This window comes from Neltuma alba, unplaced genomic scaffold (genome assembly GCF_004799145.2).
Source record: "Neltuma alba isolate B1F8T4 unplaced genomic scaffold, ASM479914v2 tig00010544_pilon, whole genome shotgun sequence".
Classification (NCBI taxonomy): domain Eukaryota; kingdom Viridiplantae; phylum Streptophyta; class Magnoliopsida; order Fabales; family Fabaceae; genus Neltuma; species Neltuma alba.
Genome location: NW_021635413.1, coordinates 310838 through 333903, shown reverse-complemented (window position 1 = coordinate 333903; position 23066 = coordinate 310838). Strand labels below are relative to the sequence as shown.

Below are 23066 nucleotides of genomic sequence, written 5' to 3'. Positions count from 1 at the left end.
TAACAACCTGGCCAGTACCCCTAACAACTCACTTTGTGGGATACCACAGCTTCTAAATAGATTGTATTAGCAGCACATATAACGACCTTAACAAAAAAAATCAGGAGTATTTTGAAGTCATTAACAGTTTTAATTGAACCCAATAGGATTACAGCAGATTTTTACTACAGCAATTCATTTACAACCTCAACGGCGAGTGTTAACAACCTGAAGAGAAGTTGTTAACAACCTTCGTAATGGGCCTAACAAATTTGTATGAAAACTTCTTAGTAATGCTATACCTATATAGTGCTTGCCTAAAGGTCACTGCATTAGGAAAAATTTATCCTTCTTCAATAACCAAACCCTTCCATTTTGTTGAATTCATTTTCAGAATTAGGGTTGGCATTATTTCTAAACCACATGGCAATGATAGTAGGTCTTCACTAAACACATTGGATGGAGACATGGACAATGCATCTGAACCTCCGAACAAGTCTCCCATCCTACATAACAGAACAGGTCATGGGGTCATTAATGACAACCTTTGATTACTGTAATAATAACTTATGCGCAACAATTGACAATAGCCAACATTACTTCAAAATTTAAATAGTACAATTTACACAATAGCCAACTGCTACTCTGAAATTGAGAAGCACCTCACCTAAATATGCTAGTAATAGATAATATCAATATGATATACCAAGAGAGAGAGGCTCACCAGCTGTGGGGTGCGAAGGTCATCGATGGTAGAACCCACGAGGTTTACTGGCAGTGGGGTATGAAGGTCATTGATGATGGGGTACGAAGCTCGCCAACAGTGTGAGTAAAGCTCGCCGCCGATGGATGTGAAGCTGCCTGTGCTATAATAGAAAGCTGGAAATGCGAAGAAGGTGGTCCCGAGGGTTTAAGGCGGGCAAATTATTCACACTAAAATTAACTAGAGTAAGTAGGTAATATCACAATTGAAATTAATTATCCAAAGGTCCCTGGGGACTTAGGAAGCATTTGGGGATTTTCAGGGACTTTTTCTGAATTAATTGTCTTCTGTGGGACTTATGTGTAATTTTCCCATAAAAAAATAAGGCCAACATCAGAGAAACTAAGGTGCAATTAATGCTTTAACATTTCCTATAAATACCTATGTACACCACCAACAATTGGCATCAAAAGCCTCTCCACTAATTTCTTGAAACCTTCCTTTTCTGGGCCACTATGTCAACTATTTCTTCATCACTTGTTCCTCCTTCAAATCCTAAAATTAATGCCACATCTAATTTGGGTCGACAATGTGTAGATTTTCATCCTTCTCTTTGGAATGATTTCTTCCTTCAATATGCTTTGACTCTTTGGTATTATATAATACTCCTCATGTTCTATTTATAAGGCACTTCTAACATGTTTCACACAAACCAAGAAAAATCTTAAACTTCATTAATTCTCATTTAAAATTTAATGACTTTCCAACTTTATCCCTATTTAATATATATTATACCTCATATGAACAAAGTCAATACAATAATAAATGAGGGGTAAAATTGTATATCTATACAAAAAATTTCACTCAGTACCTTATAAATAGAACCCAAAAATACCTTCTTTCTCTACCGTATAAATAGGACCAGAGGAGTATTTTTGTTTTATCCTCTCTCGCTCTCTCTCACAAGCATAGAGAAGCAATTGGAAACTTGAGAGAGTTCTAAAAGATAGAGTCTTGGAGCGCTTTCCTTCTAAGCCTCTTCTACAAAATTTTCATGAACCTTCTTTGAATTCTTATCATTTACTTTCCTGCAAATTAGGCAGTTGATGGTGGAACGAAGAAATATATTGAAACCTTGACAGAGGAAGTGAGGAAGATGCTTGTCACTACACAGGAGAAGTCCTTCATGAAAGCTGAACTGACTGATGCAATTCAATGTTTAGATTTATCATATCATTTTGAAGCTGAGATTGAGGAAGTATTGAAGTAGATTCATGATGATTACATTGAGAATAACAAAATAACTCATTGAAGATTTCAATTCTCTAGCTTTGATCTTCAAGTTATTAAGGCAACATGGTATCTTGTTTCACCAGGTATGCCAAATAACTCCAATTTGTTTTGGAATTTGATTCCCATATTAATAGACAAATATACAACAAAAATCTTGTATTTGTTATGAAATTAACCAACAAGAAAAGTCGATTAGAGAAGAGATGTAGACAAGAAAATAAAAGAATGATATTATATTCTTTTACTTGCTTCACTTTTTTCATAATACAAAGGCATACCCTATTTATAGGCATAGTCTTACATAAAAGTTACACTTGTTAGTGGTAGTCTCACCTAAGAGGGGATGAATTAGGTGAGTTATAAAAATCTTGTGTATTAGAACAATAAGCTAAACAGAAACAGAGTGCGTGAGTTAGAGTGATTTCACCGTAGAGACTAGAGACAGAATTTATACTGGTTCAGTCTCAGCCACATGACCTACGTCTAGTCCTCAGAACACCTCTGAGTATTTCACTAAGTTCTAAGATTAATTGGGTTCTTGGTACCACAGTACAGCAACTGATTCACTCAATCACTCTCTCTTACTATCCGTAAAGTTACAATCCCACTCAAGAGTCCACACTCTTGAGTTTCACTCAGAAATTAATTGAAGATGATAGATAAAACTCTCACAGAATAAATAAATGAGAAACACTAAAGCTCAGTATAAGCAAGAACAGAGTATTGAATGCAAAAGTAAATTATTAGCAGAAAGTAGCTCGCATATTCAATCCTTGCATTCAATGCTTCTTCGCACCTTTTATAGTTGAGGAAGTTTAATGACAGTTAGACAGAAGAGCTTCTAGCCGTTGATTGTTCGATTGCGTGTTTTCCCAGTTGTAATGGTTTTCACCATTAATGCTTCTAACATGGTAGGTTACAGGCTACTAAACAACTGTTGGATAACCGTTAAGTTTCGTAATCTATAATAATACTTCAATCTAATAAGTTTTTATTACAGAGAAAAGATTAGGAGCATAACCAATCAAATGATAAAAAAAATAAATATTTAGATTGAAAGTGGAATCAATCAGTTTCTAAGTGTATTGAACAAGAATTAGACATCCTTAATCAAAGTAATGATCAATTAAGTTATCGATTATTCAAAGTGAGAGCTTTTAAAACAGGTAACTATATTTATTGATCAAGTGATGGATTAACCATTGATCGATCAAGTGATTGAAAAGTGAAAAGGATGACTTCAGAAAAAACATGTAAAGAACAGTCTTGAGTTCACTGTCTATCTTGAATTCCTTAGAATAGAGAATTAGGATAATCAAGAAGGCTGAGAAAAGCTTAAAGAGAAATAATCAACATATTTTGAGAGTCACTGTAAGTAGTTGATGTTTAATTGAAATAAGTCAAATGATCGATCAAGTGATCGAAAAATATTTGATCAATCATGTTGTCGATAAAGTTGAGTGAAGTAAAAAATAGATTTTCAACGAGTAATGATTGAGTACTTTATCGATAAATAAAAGATAGATAATTTGATTGATAAAGATGTTTAACAAAGATTTTCTCAGAGTGCACAAAACATATGAGGATCGATTAAGTGATCGATAAAGGATTGATCGATCAAGTTATCGATAAAGATAGTGGAAACACTTAGTTTTGATATGCTAGGAAAACGTTTGATCGATCACGTTATGTGAAAACAAAGCACTCAGAAGTTTGGGTGATCGATCAATTTATCGATAAATAGATTATCAATCAGGTGATCGAAAAAGATAACTTAACAAGCACAACGAGATAATGATGATCGATCATTTGATCAATAAACTGCTGATCGATCAAGTGATTGATAAAAAGCTTTGTAAGTATACTTGAAAAAAACAATAAACTGGTAAGTTATGATGCAATGACAGGACAAGTTATCAAAAAACCTTTAATCAATAATATGATCGATAAATTGTGAATAAGACAAAATACAAAGTAAGTAGAGAGAGCTTTAACATTTATCTGTCTTCTCATCGATGACTTGATTGATAAATACTTACCAGATTTATGTTCCATTATCTGATAGTTATTCAATCATTAGATTATCGATCAATTGATCAATAATTTTCTGTAGGCTTCTATACACAACTGTATTAACAATGATTGATCAATTGATCGATTAACATATTATCTATCAAGTTATCGATTAATATTTCTGCTAAGTTACTTGTTTGCATAGGAAAGTTATCTATAAAGTGATCAATAAACCCTTGATCGATCAGGTGATCGATCAACTTTCTCAAACACATATTCCTAAATTTGTTATCATCAAAACCTTAAATTTAACAACATTTATGCTTAAATGATGGATAAAGGATAATAAACCACATGAATATGAATGGGGGATGAGTTACAACATTAAAAGCATGGTGGAGAAGTAATGGAGTAGTGGAAGATTAATGCTTAGTAGAAGTAATGGGAGTTGAGGAAGTTGAGGAGGAAGGGAAGATGGACATCCACATTTAATAATATTTATAACACTCCCCCCTTGGATGTCCATTATATAAGAATGTACCTCATTAAAAAACTTCAACTAGGAAAAATTCTGTGGGACAAAAACCTAGTAGAAGAAAAAGAGTATACATTCACTGACACACTATTTGATGTTGCCTCATTAAAAACCTTGCTAGAAAAACCTAGTGGAAAAAAACTATAGACAAGGAAAATAGAGTATATCGTGTATTAACTCCCCCTCTTGATAACATCAATTGATATCCTTAAGCTTGTGATATCTGATATCATGAACAATCTTTTTAAATATTATAATAGGAAGTGACGTGGTGAGCAAATCTAATAGATTTTTATTTGAACGAATTTGCTAGATGTAAATTTCACCATCTTTTGAATGTTATGAGATGAATACTCCATTTGGAATTACCAGCATGTGAATCAGGAAAGAATCTAGAATTGTATTCCAATGTTTTTGATGATGAAATATATCTTACTAGTAAGTTAACAACAAATAATATATCAGGTCATGCGTGACTGATAAAATATGATATGGTACTTCTGGATCAAGTAGTTCTTCATCACCTACTCGAAATCTAAAAGGTTCTTTATTCACCTCCACAAATCTCACAACCATCAAAGTACATAATGGATGTGATTTATCCATATAAAAACACTTTAAGACCTTTCTTGTATCAATTATTTGATACATAAAAGTTTTTATTTCCCAAGTATTCAATTTGCAATCTGAGACAAAACTTTGTTTTTCCCAAGTCCTTCATTTCAAATTCTTTCTTTAAGCAATTTATAGCTTTTATGAGTTCTTCAAGAGTTCTGATGATATTTATGTCATCAATATAAACAAAAATTATAACAAACTCATTTCAAGAATTTTTCATAAAAATATGTGGGCAAATTGGATCGTTTTTATATCATTCCTTCATCTGATATTTACTCAGTCAGTTATACCACATACGCTCTGATTGCTTCAATTCTTATAGAAACTTATTTAACTTAATTAAGTATTGTTCTGAAGAACTTGAATTATATGCTTCTGGCAAGTGAAATCCTTTAGGAAATTTCATATATTTTGATTTAGAACTATAAAATGAATGATACAAACTGAAATTATTTTAATTTTCATAATATTTTATATACTAAAAGATTTTCTTATATATGCTCTTGGCATATTTTGGATCCTTCAACGATTATCATGTAAATTTTACTATTTAATGATTCTCATGCATGGATCATAATAATATCTAATAAACGCATTTTATAATTATTAAACTATTCAGATATGCAAAATTATATCCACTACAAAATAATATGCCTCATGATAATCATTTGTGAAAATCTTTATTTTCACATAAATATCTATATATTTTATAGAAACTTTATATTTCATGTATTTGGACTACAGGTCTATTTTCATATATCAAAATAATATTTTCATCAAGTCTTTTCCTTTTTACTTTTCTTCTTGGCCAAATTTATGTCTAGTTTGTATGATAGATTTATGTGCAAGATCCTCTTTTTATCATGTGATATTTTTATCAAAATCATCATTGATAACTTTATCTTTTTGGTTCCATTTTTCTCTTATGACATAACTTATTGAGATCTCTTTCTTCCTCTTTGGGTACCTAAACCTCTTTTGGGATTTTACAATTAGTTATGTCTTGATACTCTTTTAGAGTATATGCCTCATCAATACAACTTTTAAGTTGTATACTCTTCTTTATTCAATATATTTATATTGAAACCGATTAACCTCTCATGTTTTTGACATATCTCATTTTTATTTATACCAATTAGAGCACATTTAGCTGGAATAAGAGATTTAAAAATTTTCATTCAGATCAGTAAAATATTTTGTAGCATTTCATGAATGCAATTTCGATGAACTTTTGGTCTATACTAATATATTTGAGGATCTATATTTGATAGTAATAATGCATTCCATGCATTCTCTTTTCTAACTACTTAATTTCTCCCCCTCATGTTAGGAAAACTTTGTCAAATAATAGTAAACTAATTATGCAGTATAAGTCTCCTAAATCCAATATTATTTTGTTCCATTTAGAGACAAACAAGAATAAGGAGGTTCTTACCCAACATATGTTCTAACTTTCTTTAAATATCTATCTATATGCATCATGGTAGATTAGTAGGAATAAATATTGCACATTTCAATCTTTAGATGGAAAATATATGGCTCCTGACCAAAAGCCAATTTTATTGGGAGAATTTTGTTGCCTTGATGTATATAAGTGCTACAATATATTAAATTAAATATGTCAACACTAAAACGGAAAAACTTGTTCTCATAAATATTGATCCAACTATTCATGGAGGTATTAACAAATGATTTTGCTAGATCAATTTGTTAAGCAGACTTTTCAGCATTAAAAGCCTGATATAGAAATTCACTAGCATCTTTAAAATTAGGTTTTTAGGATCACATAGTTCGAAAATATTTATTTAAACAATCTTGCAAATTTCATGTTGCAATCTAATGTCAATCACACATGTTACCATTTTATATAAATACATCTAACAAATATTGAATACTTGCATAGCTTGTGTGCTTCTAAATGGGCCCATATATATGAGTGTAATATATTTCCAGAAATATAGTGATCCAATCCTAAACAAAACATAACTAGTGATATTTTATAATCAGTTTTCTTTTAGAACAAGCAGCACATACAAATTCTTAAAAATGTTGGCTATTCGGAAGAATCTTCTGATTCTTCAATAATTTGTTACATCATATAGTTCAAGATGATCAAACAACTCATGCAAATAACAAATCTAATTATATTGGTAGACTTCTGGTTTATTGTACCATGTTTCGTTGCCAATAATAAATTTTTCAATATAATATACGATTGATGATATCCATTTATAAAATTGATATGAAAAATATATCCAATATCAACTCATACTTGTATTCTAACAGTCTCCCTCGTAAGTGTGAATCATTCAAACATGATTGCTTTATTCATATATTTCATAGACAATTACAAGCATATAATAGGCTAAAGCCAATAACCTATCTTTTGCTTGAAAGCCCAAGTACTTCCTAATTTATATATAGTTACGGACTTTAATCTAATTGTGCTATAACATTTATACTCTTTGGAGAACCAAAGTTATGGATCATATTTTTCACTATCAATACTTTGTCTATTTATAAAAGAAAATCAGTATTAGTTTTTCTGGAATCATATTAATACTATTATATATAATTCTTTAGGAACTACTTAATTTAAGAGGAATATGAAAGACAACTTTATTTCAATATATCATTAACATAATAACAAATAATTATAAGTATCATAGATTTAACTTATAATACACATAAAGAAAACACAAAAATGTAGAAGAACATTTAAAATGAACTTTTGAAAATAAAGTACAAATCAAAATTAACATTAAGAACTTCTCAATATTGATCAAGATACTATAAAAATTTAAAATATTCAAAACTAATATTGAATCAGATCATATTAATAAGATATAAATAAACAAAATATAACTAATAACTTTTGAGTTTATTTGGTCTATTTAATTTTATATCACACACTTATCAATATCACAATATCAAATTCTTATAACGATCTGTTTCTCACAAATCACAACAAATTTAAAGATTGATAAAAAAAAAATTAAACATTATATATATAGCCTTCTAGGCATATGGTTATATGTCTTCTATACTTTGGGCATCTTTTTTCACAATTTATTACCTTCAGATATTAGAATTACTTTCGATATTTTCATAATATTATGTGATCTTTTGATTTCACAACTATTTTTTTAACATTTTCTTCCAATGAATTGATACATATTTGTTTATATGACTTCTGGTTATATTATAACATTTGTTCATAATTTTAACATATTGATCATAGGACTATTAGTATTTCTGCAGTTATGATTCAATAGTCAAGCCCAAAGATTAGTGCCTTTTTAGTTATCAATTGATGTTATCAATTCCACCGATACAATGTGGTCATATTCTTTATTACTCTTATAGATATGTTCCTTGCTTTTAACAGCATACCATCAATTTTCTCAAATATTAGTCTTCTGAGTCACAGCGAATTTTTCAGAACTACGAAATTCTTTTATATCGTTTAATTTTTAAACCATCAATCCTCGGGATTTTGATATAGATTATCAAATTATGACAGTTTTGCCATGCCATCTGTTACAATCACAAGATGGTCTTTTATCAAAGAATCATCAAAATATAACGTGGCTTCTGGCCATCTAATCACAAAATTAAGAGTATAATGGCTATTAGCCATTCATTTATAGGTTTAACATTTTATTTTCTAATACAATAATTAACTAATATCAGAGATAATAATCATATATAATAATGTTATAGATGAACATAAACCTCATAGCAAATCAAGAAGTCTAAGGATAGTAGAATCATAAAAATATAAGAAAAGTAAGAAATAGAAATAAAAATTTTCATGTCTCAATACGATGAAATAAATTGGAAAAATCTTACCAAACTACTCAGATCAAACTATCTTCATTCAATGAACAAAACATTAACGTGTATCAAGTAGAAGGCATGAGCTCAGATGGTAGAGTCTCATGCTAATAACGTGTTATGAAATTAACTAACAAAGAAAGTAGATTAGAGAAGAGATATAGATAAGAAAATAAGAGAATGATATTATATTCCTTTACTTGCTTCACTTTTTTCACAATACAATGGCATGCCCTATTTATATGCATAGTCTTAACATAGGTTACACTTATACTTAAATGATGGATAAAGGATAATAAACCACATGAATGTGAATGAGAGGTGAGTTACAAGACTAAAGACACAGTGGATAAGTAATGTAGTAGTGGAAGATTAATGCCTAAGGGAAGTAGTGGGAGTTGAGGAAGTTGAGGAGGAAGGGAAGATGGACATCCGCATTTAATAATATTCATAATAGTATTAGTTATAGAAAAGCAAATATTCCACAATCCTTTTTGTTTAGTGCATATAAGATCATTGGATAGTCTTGCAATAAATTCAAATTTTACTTTGTATTTTTTATTTTTTTTCCATACTCATCAATATATATAATATAGGAATTTAAAATATTTATAAGCCATAAAGAATGTGGCATAGACGTTAGATTTCTCATGACATATGGGATATCTGGCTAGTTTAATTTTTATTTTTGCAATTAAAAGGTTATTTTTGTTTTGTATTTGATTTTATTAAAATTTTTAAAACTAAGTTTTAAAAAAAAAATATAGCCTCATTCACGAAATAATGACAATTTTTATTTTCCTTGTCATCCTTTCAACTTATGTACACTAATCATCATCAGATGGGTTCAACAAGTTCAAGGATGACAAAGGAAATTTCAATGAAACACTTGTTTCAGATGTTGAAGGAATGATAAGTTTGTATGAAGCTACTCATCTGAGTATTCATGGAGAAGAAATTTTAGACGAAGCACTCGCTTTCACCTCCAACCATTTGATCCATCACCATTGAATCAAACCCTTTTCTTGCAGCAAAACTAAACCATGTCTTAGACCAATGACCACGTAGGAGAATACGAAGGCTAGAGGCAAGAAAGTACATCTCAATCTACCACCTTCATCCTTCCCATGATGAAGTCCTTCTGGCCTTAGCAAAGTTAGACTTCAACGAACTCCAAAAACTGCACCAGAAAGAAATTGCCAATATTTGTAGGGTAAGTTTTTGAGGCTCAATCAGTATAATTATGCAACTTTAAATGAGCAAAGACGATAATGTCTTAATTTCCTTTCTTTTACTAAATGAGTTATACATCTTCGCTTTTGTGATGGGGTTTTTAATTATTAGGTGGTGGAACAGTTTGGATGTACCAAGAAATTTACCATATGCAAGAAACAGGATTGTGGAATGTTGCTTTGTGATTCTTGCGGTTTATTTTGAGCCTCAATACTCTAAAGGCAGAAGCACCATGACCAGAGTGATTAGCTTTATATCTATCATTGATGATACATACGATGCTTGTGGAGTCATTGACGAACTAGAAATCTTCACTGCAGCAACCGAGAGGTTAATTTATAGCATATTCTATTATTATTAGTTCTTATTTACCTATCTTGAATTTAAAAAATTAGGATTGATCTCCCCACCTTTTCCAAACTAGTTCTTACCGCGTACAAACTTACACCATTTGATTAATGCTTATAGGTGGGATATTAGTTGCTTGGATGATCTCCCGGGATACATGAAGATAATTTATAAGCCATTGTTAAATTTCTTTGAAGAAATGGAACAGGACATGGAAAAAGATGGACGATTATACAGTGTTGAGTACACCAAATATGACGTACGATCTTGTCCATTAATTGAATGGTGGGTCTTAATTTCTCTATCAATAAATTGTCTACAGGCTAACTACTAACTATTTTATGGGTTAAGGTTCAATTTTACTCTAGAAGTTTTCGTGTAAGAGTCATAAATGTTTTCATTAGATTAATATCTCCTTCAAAGTGTTAAAAAAGGAAATAATGTTGCCCCTAACCATTAAAAATATTTAGAGTCAACATTAATTTTTAGATGGTTAGGTCAGATTTGCTCATTTTTTAACACTTTTAGGACAATATTGATTCTTTTAAAAAAACATTTTGAATACCCATAATTTGTAAAAAAAAAATTTCCGGGCAAAATTCGACCTTAACTCTTATTTATACAGCAAGCGTATTGAAAACTTCTGGATGCAATTATTAATCTTTCACTTAAAATACTATTTTATTACATGTCAGTTTAAGAAGATGGGACGAGCCTTCATGACAGAAGCGAGATGCTTTAATAAAAATTACATACCAACAACATAGGAGTACATGACACAGCGGCCATAACAGCTTGTTTTTCATTGCTCTCCACAACACCTTTTATTGATATGGAAGACACTATTGTGAGCGAGGACATCTTCAAATGGGCCCAAACACAACCTAGAGTTGTTAAATCTGCTTCTGTCATTTGCAGGCTCATGAACGATATTGTCTCCTGTAAGGTATATACAGATACAAATTGATTCTTAGTTTTTTCCTTTTTTGTAACTCACAGCCCCACCATAATATCTATATAGAGGATCCGAACTCATAACTTCGCACTTAAAGAAAGGGAGGCCTTTGGTGTCAATGGGCTATAAGGTGTTGACAATAAAATTCTTTCATATTACCCCCATGATTCTTATTTATAATTCATGTCATTTACGCCTTATGGGAAACTTTATTTCATATATTTATTTATGAATCATTTTGCAAAATCTTTAAAGCAACTGATATTATTCTTCATATTATAGCGCCTTATTTATTTGAAAAAGATGGAATAATTTTAAAAGCATAAACTAATTTTATTTATTTTCGGAGAATAAATTAAATTGGAGGAAGTATTAATTAACTTTCTAAAATCTTTGTGCCGGTACAGCTTAAGAAGAAAAGAGGACACAGTGCCTCAATTGTGGTCTGTTATAAGAAGGAGCATGGAGTCACAAGGCAAGAAGCCATAGATGAACTGAGAAAGATGATTAAGAACGCATGGAAGGATATTAATGAGAAATGTCTTAGACCAACTCAATTGCCTATGCCCTTTCTTATGAGTCCTAAATCTGGCTCGCTTCATGAATGTAATGTACAAGGAAGCTGATAGTTATACTCTTTCTGGAGGAATCATGAAGGAGTTTATTACTCTACTTCTTGTGGATGCCGTGCCAATATGAGCAACACATATGTTAGGGTTTACTCATTAGCATCCTTAATTTGCTAAAATTAATGCGCCTTATTATAATCTTTGGCTTTAGTAAGTGGTGCATGCGTGTGAGAAGTCAATAAATTAAAATGTTTGATATGTGTATTACTTGTGTTAGTGTTTTTCTTTTTTTTTTGCTCGATTAAATGTGTTGTGTGATACGTCTTTGTCGAATAAAACGTGAAAAGCAAGAATAGAGCTGGTAAAATTAATCTAAAGATCATGTTGTTTTATTTATTTCATCTTCATTTCGTTTGAAATTTACATGCGAATGGGGAAGTGAAAGAGTAAAAATATCTTTGAATGACAAAAATACTAATAATTTTTGTAATGGCAATTGGAATGTTTGACTCATATTTATTCATTATCCATGTTATGCCAGACGTTCTATGAACATAAATTTTATTATTTTTCATAATTTTTATTTTTATAATTATTAATAATATTAATATAAATAAATGGGTCAAAAGTCGTGTTTCATATATTTATATGCCTTCTTTGGTTCTTTGAAAATAAAGAATGTAATTTGTTACCAGCAAAATGTAGCGTGTCTTCATTTTATTACTAGCATACTATGAAGGTTTTCCTTCATTGCTACATTGATCTCATATAACTTAGGGCCCATTTGGTTCAACCACATTGCAGACATGCAATGGTAATCACAATTGCATTACCATAAGTAGGTTGTTTGGTTGCTCTTTTGTCAAGTAATGGAGTTTACAATGACAATAATGATTACCAAAAATTTGGTAATGCTTATTCATACCTCACCCCCTATGAATGACAGAATGAGTATTACCACCCATGATAATATTTTAAATATCTTTTTTACCCTTAATATCTAAAATGAAAAGACACAAAATAGCTCAAATCAAATCCTTCCCTCCTCTTTCCTTCCGCTTCTTCATCTCTGCCTCCACCCTCCCTCCTTCCCTACCATGCTGGCATCCACATCGACATCACGCCCCTCCTCCTCCCCCAAGTTCGAAGCCATGAAGGTACCCCTTGCTAGCGTCACTCATATTCATCGTCGCTCTCCTCCTCTTCCGATGTTAGCAGAGCTATCGTCTCTGATGTCGGTCTCTTTGAAAATACAAGTGTCGGCCTCTTCAAATTCGAGTACCACCAAAAACTCACGACCACATCTCCATCTCCTACTTCCATGGTCGCACCTACTATCAACAAGTTTTATGTTTTTGTTTCAGATTCGAGTTTTGGATCTGATTTGTATGTTATGGGGTGCTGCATTTGAACGTTGATTGTTAAAAGAAAAGGGAGATTGTGTATGAACCTTGCTTCTGCCATGGGTGAAAATCGAAGGAAAGGGGAAGAGGAAGGAAGAAATTGTACAAGGACATGTTGGTCATTACATTCTATTTTTAATATGATTAAATATAAAAATTAAATTTTCTGCAACATTCTTAGATATCAAACCAAACAGATTCATGGTAACGAGTATTACATGTCATTACATGGCAATCCATTGCATTACAGTTCGTACAGAGGTATGCAATTGATCCAAACGAGCTCTAATATGTTAGTTTACATGTATGATAAATAAATGCGGTTCAGAACCCCTTCCCTTTCCATCCTCTTCTTTTCTTTTCTCTTCTTTTTTTAATCATTAGATTAATATTTTAAAAGTTTAGATTTAAATCTTTTTAAAATTGTTATTAAACTATTAAATTATAAAAATAAATAAAGAATTAATTACAAACAGGTTTACAAATGTGCAAAATGTTTTTTAAATTTTTTTATAATTTTTTAAAAAAATTTGAAATCTAAAATATTTAAATATGTTAATCTAATTGTTAGAAATACAAAAGAGAAAAGAAGATGAAAAAAAAAAAGAGGTTCTGAACGGGAATAAATAAATGTGTGTCATGTTGTGTATTTAAGTGTTTTTCTTAATGTTTCACGGGTGTGATGTTAGAAATTAGCAAGTACTACCTCCGGTCCCAATTATAAGAGCCAGTTGACTAATTTGAGGAGATTAAGAAAGTAAGTTAAGTTAGTTATTTGTCATAAATATGTGTTGTCTTTCCTAAAATATCCTTACTAATCAAGTGTATAGATTAGAACTATTATTGTTAGAAGGACTACTTTAGAAAAAATGTATAAATATGAGAGACAAAGTGGATTAGGATCTTATATTTAGGATCAAAATAAAAGTCAAACAGAATTTTATATTAAGGACCGGAGGTAGTACAATTTAACAATTCATACTATTCATAACAAAACTTCTACAATAAACAATAAAGCGGTCACCAGGTAGAGCCTCATTCACTAGCGGTCATTGGAGGTTGGACCATTGTTGTCAGAGTTTTGGCCGCTGGCATAAGTGCCTTTGAGAAGAAAAGGCAGAGGCAGCTTTGGGAAAAAACAAAAGGCATTAGAGTCGATATGGGAAAATGCCTGGATTCACAAATCTATAATTGAATTGGGATGTGTTTGAAACTTTGAATTAATAGTAGGAGAAGTTATTTTTTTTTAATACAATTTTTACAAAAATTAAATAGAATAATATGATTTATGTTTGAATTGATTTTTATAATAAAAAAAATCAGTTTGAGAAGCTGAAACTTATTTAGATGAATTATCCATTTCGATACAAAATGGCTTAAAAAACACATAAATTTAAAAAAAAAAGCAAAAAAATCCCTAAAATATGAAATAGCGAAATGAGTTATTCAATTCATAAAATTTTTATTAGAAGCAGGTCTTAAATATTAATTATGAAATATTAAAAAAAAAACCAAAATACCCCTATTTGTGAAAAAATAAAAATTGTCCTTGTCCTTTCGTTTTTCCTGCTTCTCCTCCTCTTCCTCTCCCTCTCTTTCTTTCTCTTCCTTCTTCTATGATACCTCATTCATCGGTTCCTCCATTCTCTGTCAATGATGCCCCACTATTACTCTCTCCATCTTCATCACTATGGTTGAACTGTGCCGACACCATCTCTATCTCCAAGCAGTGAAGTCAGAGCTCAAGCATAGACGGCAACACAGAAAATTTTAAATTAAACTAAATAGCATATATATCAATTAATTAATTCAAAGTTTTAGCCTGACTACTAACTCCCACAGTTAACAAATTTTAGCGTAGGCAATGAAGCCACCATTTCTTCACTTTCTCTTCCTCACAAGTAAAATGGCATGGTTTCGAAAGATGATGGTTACACAGATGTTGGACCAACTTTCAGTGTCAATGAATCATATTCTTTTTATCTTAACTAGCATGTGCTCTCCCGTGTGATGCACGGGAAGTATTATCTACAATGCTTGACCATACATCGCTTGTTTCGAAAAAAATATTCATGAAAGATCACAAACTAATCTCACATGAGCTACAAACACTTCTCATTGCATTTTCAAATTATTATTGAAAGCAAAAAAACTTATAAATAATTATTATGGCAAAAAAGTTCATCAATATTAACGGAAAAGTAATATGAGGGGACATACGGACCGGCTAGAATCAAGTAACGAACAAATGATTGATCTAAGTAAGATCTTAAGAGAACCTGTATCTTACAACCCTAGCCATAAAGACATGACAAGGTTGATCAATCCCTTGATACTGTCAAGTATTCTCATGAAAATACAAGGATGCAAGCAAAGCTCACACAAAGAGAGAGAAACTCAATTCTCATTCATTTCACTCTAATTTCAATTACAAAAAACGTAGCCTATATATAGGCAACCATAGAACACTCTAGAATCAGTATCTTAAAAATAAATGCTAAGGATGATACCTCATTAATGATTATTTGACTATGAGAGGCACCATTTATTACATAGAAATAAAAGAAAATAACTTAAACTTTAAGTACAAGTCTGCTATTTGAAAATAGGAAATTAGATCAAAACATAATCTTCTAAAACAATCATTGACCAAAAGGCCTTATTCAAAGCAAATAAAGAAAAGAAAACTTAAAAAACGAATTTAAATCATTATTAATTCATAATGATGCTTTCTTGACCTTCTTGAATGTTCTTGGACTTTCCAAATAGATCTTTATAAATGCTATTTACATCCATAAGCATGTATGGGCCTTTTAGACATCTATTTAGGCTTGAATATGGTTTAATCACATTCTGAAACTCTCATGGTCCATAACACAATGCATTTGGGCCCTAATTTAAAAGATTATTCTTCAATGGACTCTTCTATGCACATATAATTATGTTGGACCTTTAATAACATAGGAATTGGCTTCAAATGCTCCTTTTGGACTCTTAGAACGAGCTCTTGTCTTTCTCAAGGTCCAAGTGTTCATACTCCAATAACTAACATGCCATGATGGCTTTCAGGGTGGCCTTCCACATGTCACATCAAGCTTTGCATGTGTCGATGTCATCATCCAAGGAATGATCCATATCCTCTTCCATGTAAATATTCTCAAGTTATAAATTCCTTGAATACTCTGAAGGGCTTGTTGGATCTGTAACTGAATGAGTGCTATTTAGGCTTCATGAGCTTCATATTAAACGCCTCCTGGTATGCTATCAGAAAGAATATGAATATTGCTAAATTTTGTTCCCATAAAAAAAATCCACCATGACAATAAAATGTAAAAATGCATGAATAAATTTAAACTAACTAAATTAAGTCAATAAAAAAGTTAAACATTTTTTAAAACCTTACCTTGCCACTAATTTACTAATCAAGGTCACGCAATTTATATTTTCACAACCTTTACATTACTTATCCATAAAGGCTACAACTTTAGTATTAAAAAATTCCACCAAAACATGAAAGAGACAACAGCACCTTTGCAAAATTAATCATACTCAAAATCAAAAGTACCTAATTCAGTGCATGTAAATGTCTCAATTAGTTACGTAACATTATTTAACATCTATGATGAATCAATCCAAATTAGTAACAGTAAAAATCATATACATGCCAATTATTGGGTTAGAAATAAATTAATTGACCGAAAAATATAATTTTTGTATCATATGGTCCTAATTATTCAGTTTTATTAAAAAAAAACACAATCAAAGCACTCTTGCCAGATTAAATACCTCAGCAAAAAAATATAAGAAAATAGTTAATATGCAGACCACATGATTCAAAATTCTTCAACAAAAAGGCTCACAATGACTTGGAATTCTACATACTTCCCCTTCCAACTCTGTTGCTAACTCATGCAATCTATACAGAAAGTCACACCCGTATCACTTGAAGGATTGAAACTCAAAAATAAACCTTCATCAATTCACAGCATTTACACATGTCCATTACAATAGTCTAATTACTAAACATTATAAAATGTGCATAAATAATATAAGAGCAAACCTGATAATGAGGATGGTATTATAGTGTCAACAACATTCTATGCTTCAACTTCTTCATAATGAATTGAGGAATATTAGCTATTTACATGCATGTTTACATGGATACTAACTAAACATATAATGCACTGCATTATTTTTACTACTCCTCTAGTTCTTAATATGAGACCTACCAAACTTGATAATGAGGATGGTATTATAGTGTCAGCAACATTCTGTGGTTCAACTTCTTCATAATGAATTGAGGAATATTAGCTATTTACGTGCATGTTTACATGGATACTAACTAAACATATAATGCACTGCATTATTTTTACTACTCCTCTAGTCCTTAATATAATACACATTTAACTAATTTGACTAAATTAAAAAAGTTAGGTGAGTTAGTTAATTATAAAAAATATGATACATTTTTTGTAAAACACCATAATTATCTTTCTTAATATCCTCCTTCTCTTACTTACTTGATTATGGTTGAGGGAGTATCCATAAGGGTAATTTAGATAAAATTGATAAATACAAAAAATAAGTCTTATATTTAGGACCAAAATTAACTTAAGAATTAAGTCCTATATTAAGGACCGGAGGAGTATAATGCTCAACTGTATATTAGTATGGATATGAAATAGGAACAATAGCCATTTCAAACCAAATAAGTCTCACATTTGCATCAACTAAAATCCTTATTTGAAAATAAGTATATGTGCTACTTTTATATTAAAATTCATTTGCTAATCCATGTCATACAGAAAATAAGGGAACGTATAGAAAATATATATCAAGTTTCATCACATGGCTATATAAAAATTCTTGTCATCCACAAACTATATATACCTAAGTTGTGTAAATCACTCAGTACCTTGCAATACATGATAAAATTGTGAATTAATTTTGGGATTCTAACAGATTATTGAAGCAGATTTACAAACAACCTTTGAAACATCCCACTTTTAACTCCTCAGAGTACCATTTAGAAGCATTATGGTTCAAGCAGATCAAGAAACAAGACTGCAGATTGAAAATTTACAATAAGTTCTCGAGTTACTATTCACTGATTAAATTCCAAATTTTTAGTCCAATTTTGAAAATTCGTATCTCTTAGTGTACACATTCAATTGAGGTAATCTGCCTATCATTTTAAAGCTTAGGATGTTTATAATATGTTGCCAGGTTTTATGGCTTAACTCATACATTTGGTAAGTCAAACTGGAGCTAGAAGTTGACTGCTCCAGCACCTACGTTTTATTCATTAGAAAATTCTTGCTTTAATTCTTTTTATTGTTTTGGCATGCATAACTTGGCCCTATCCTTTCTCATTCATTCTTATACCTTTCCATTCATGCCATAAACATTCTAAACAAATATATTACATCATTGGCATTCATATATATAATTTAGACAATGGGAGAATTATACATTAACTAATAGCTTCAATCATTAACATGAATAATTCTCCACTTTCTTCTCCTTCCTTCTCATGGTCTCCTTCATGCAATCATTGTCCATCATACTTGACCTAAATGGTTGGTTAGGGAGGGGTAAGATTTGGAAGACTCTTAGTTAGGGCAGAGCAACGGGCGGGTTGGGCTGCCCGGTCCCTAACCCGTAGCCCGCCCGTTTAAATTTGAACGGGTACGGGCTAGCCCGTACCCGTCGATACCTATTTTAAGCCCGTTGTTAATTGGGTTGGTTTAACTGGGCGGGTTTATGTGGGTTATGGGGAACCCGTTTAAGAAATAAAAATCTGAAACCTGCTCAAATGTAAAGACATGAAAATCTCATCTTATATTCCCATTCCTACTGAACCTTTTGCAGCTTAAAAGACATAAAAATCAAAATACTTTCTCTAAAACAGAACCAATTTTCACTAAAATAGAAACCAATGTTCGGTGTTCACCATCAAGGCAGCAATCACATATAAATATAAGCAAATACAAGCATTAAACTAACGAAAGTGATCTCAAATCTTACCCATAAATGTCAGACCCAAAAGGCAAGAGCTAACAAGAGTAAAATAAATGGAAGATTTGAAGCTGAAATGCAATGAAATATAGACAGATGAGATGAGACTAAGAGGTGAGAGAGACGCCGTCGATGAGGCTGAGAGGCGAGGGAGAGTGATAGGACTCCCAACGGACAGTACCATGGAGGTGATGAGAGAGGAGAGCTCATTGCTCAGATGCCAACAAGACTGAGCGTGCAAGACCCAAAGGCAAAAAGGCGAGAGTCGCCGTGGAACGTCGGTGCTGAGACTGAGTGAGCAACGCGTTGCTTGTGCATCTAATCACCTACGCCATGTGCGTGAGAGACTGAGAGATCGAAAGGTGAATGGCAGCGTGAGGGGCTGACTATTGAGGGCTCTAAGCTTCTGAGATTCAGTCTGAGGCAGAGGCATAGCAGAATAAAAGTGGGGAGAGTGGGAGAGTTCGCAAGAAAGAGGAAAGAGGCGCCTCTCAGCCTCACAAGTTAGAGCTAGTTTTTTTTTATTTTTTAAAAGAGAAAAAAAAAGTCTAAACGGGCGGGTACGGGCAGCCCGTGCCTTTGCCCATAGCCCACCCATTTAATTCCTAAACCCGCCCATTTAAGCCCGCCCGTTTATTTTTTTTTTGGGCAGGCTCAAACGGGCCCAATTTCTACGGGTTGCGGGCGGGGCGGCCGGGTTACGGGTAGCTTGCTCAGCCCTACTCTTAGTAGTAAACAATAACCACCCAAAGATACATAGCAAGCTTGGTATTTATAACATGCTTGCAACTTAACATCTTTATAACATAATGACATGCTTGGAAATTATCATGCATTTATCATAAAACACATATGCCTATGGCATATTTCAAATACATTCACAATCACAATACATGAGTTCATAAAATCATATAATATAGAAACATGTCATACATGCAAACAAATACCAAGCAAATAAGAGTAAGGTCAAATTTGCTATCTTGTGTCCTTAAGCTTTCTTCTTACTCCTTTTTGCTTCTAACCATTAAGGTTGCTTGCTCAACCATATCCAAACCTTCTCTTGGGTTCATTAAGGTCCTAATCACAGCCACAAGGGTCACATTACTCATTAGGACCAAGAATTACACAACATGAAAGACTTATGTCCTTAAATTTAATCCCTTTTTTTCCTTAATTTATAATGTAGTGTTCTAGCTTTGTAAAAATTATTCTCTTAGGCCAATCCTACACAATTTTGCCTAAGAAATACAAATATGAGCTTAGATTCATCAAAATCCAGCTTCTTCCCTTGGTCCTAGGCCAAAACCGAAATCTATTACTTAATTTCCAATTTTGATTCCAATTCTTCCAACTTCATTCTTTCATCTTATCCCTACACAATTATTCATTTTAAACACATTGGAAGCATCAAAATCATCAAAATCACATCCTAGGCACAAGAACCAGGTTTGGCTGAAACATTTCCTCAAGTTACATAATCATGAAATTCAACCAATTTCAACATAAAACCACTTGATTCGTGTTTCCTTCAAGCCTTTAAACATTATTCTAACATCAATTTCATACTCCCTCACACTTAACAATTTCATGCAGCATGCCTCCTAAGGGTTTCAAGCTCCCAAAAACTATTAAAATCTATAACCAAACTCAACAACAACAAGGGTAGTGAAAACTACATCAAAAATCATGAACATACTTTGTTTTAGAGCTTGATCTTGCATGTGTCCACTTGGCCTTTCTTTCTCCCTCTTATTTCTCTCTCTAGAAACCATTTTGCTAGAACTTTCCTAAGGTTTCCATGAGGTTAGGATGAAAATAAGGGAGGGGAGGGGGTATTTATAGAAAACAAGACTGAATCTCGGCCGTTAATCTTAAAAATATGTGGCTTGATTTGGACCGTCCATTTTCTCTTTTAATCTTATGGTGACAAGTGTCCTATGACATCATGCTTACATCATCTTGGTGACATCATACTTACATCATCAATCCACATGCTTTTAATCCCACCGTACACGTGTCTTGCATCCAGCCATACATATAATACCTTCTTTTCCCATCTAACCGTACACTTGTCTCCTCCATATTCCTTCATCATTTTGGCATTAAAATAGGAAGAAAATTAATATAAAATGCATGCAAAATACCATCCTTAGGTATTCCTCCACCTATCTTGCCATTCTGCACCATATAGGGTACTTTTTCAGATCCTGACCTTCCCCGGACCACTGGGACATATTGTGGCACCATTTTCTCACCTCAAATAAATTCACATGGCATTATATAACATGCCCAAAGAGGGGGTGATACTCTTCCCTTGTTATTTCATTAAAATAATTAAAATAATTAATCATATTTATTTCGGAGTGAACTTGACTGAATTCTTTTTACCAGTCTATGACTCTGAGAACCTGTCTCTAGGTACCAATACTATTTATTCATCGCAGGAAATTTGTCTAATTTTTCTTAAGTCAAAAGTCAACTTCTAGACATTTGACTTTGACTTTTCCCAGATAATATGTAAATAGGCTTTAAATTCCATTAAAGCGAACCTCTTCGCTTTCTGGGGGCAGAATTATTTTTAAAACCTGTGATAATTTCTCAATTATTTTTTCTCATTTTATTCCAATTATATGAGGCCTCCCTATACTTTAAATAATTTATTTTTAGTAATATTAAAAATCAGTCAAAAACCTGAGAATTCCACAAATTCCTTCCAAGGACATTTTTGTCATTTTTAGCCTCATACTGGCCTCTGAACCTTATCCCCATTTTTCTGAAAATTTTTTGAAGTGTTCAGGCCTTAACCTAGCATTTTCGATTTTCTAGGATTTTTCTGGGATTTTCAGGCATAATTTCCATTTTTGCCCTTACTAGCCAAAAACTTTATAAAATTATAATTTTACCCCTGGTTTGGCTTAACCTCAAAGTTCATATCATTGAGACCTCCAACATAACCTTTGGCCTATATCTTCTCTATTTCTCATACCTGGGCCTTGAGACTTCTTTTGAGTCTCTAACTTCCTCTTTTCTTAGTTTCAGAAAACTTTTTTTTTGCGATTTAGTCCATGAGAATCCTGCTGTCCTTCTAAGGAATCTCTCGAACCTCTGCCAAAAAGAGTCTGGTAGCCTACCCGTTTTAGACTAATTCCGGCACTTGTAGACCCAAAAGTCAGGATGTGACAACCTTGTATCCAATATATCCCGCACTGTTTGATTTGGGCATAAAAAAGAATCAATAGCATGCTTGTGTGAACCCTCACGAATAAAAATCTCCCAAGTATGTGGATAGGTCTCATGAATAAAAATTTCATCCATCTCAAAATTGAAGCTTGTGTGAATCCTCATCTGATGCTTCAGGTTGAAGATGACAGAGAAACATAATGCAGTAATATTCATTTCACTAATCAGCTAAGATGAAGCATAGTAGATTTTTTTTCATCCATCATGATACTAACATGGTTTAGAAACAATAAATAGTCAACTCTAGTAGATTTATAATTGACTATAGAAGGAACTTTTCATTATACCATTTGACTACCATCACTAACATCACAATAATACA

At 32.1% G+C, this 23066-nt stretch overlaps 1 pseudogene; it reads left to right on the top strand.

Annotated features, from left to right (window-relative positions):
• Positions 1-1838: 1838 nt before the first annotated feature.
• The window catches only part of LOC114756913 ((-)-germacrene D synthase-like), a 30733-nt pseudogene continuing 9505 nt past the window's right edge, over positions 1839-23066 (top strand).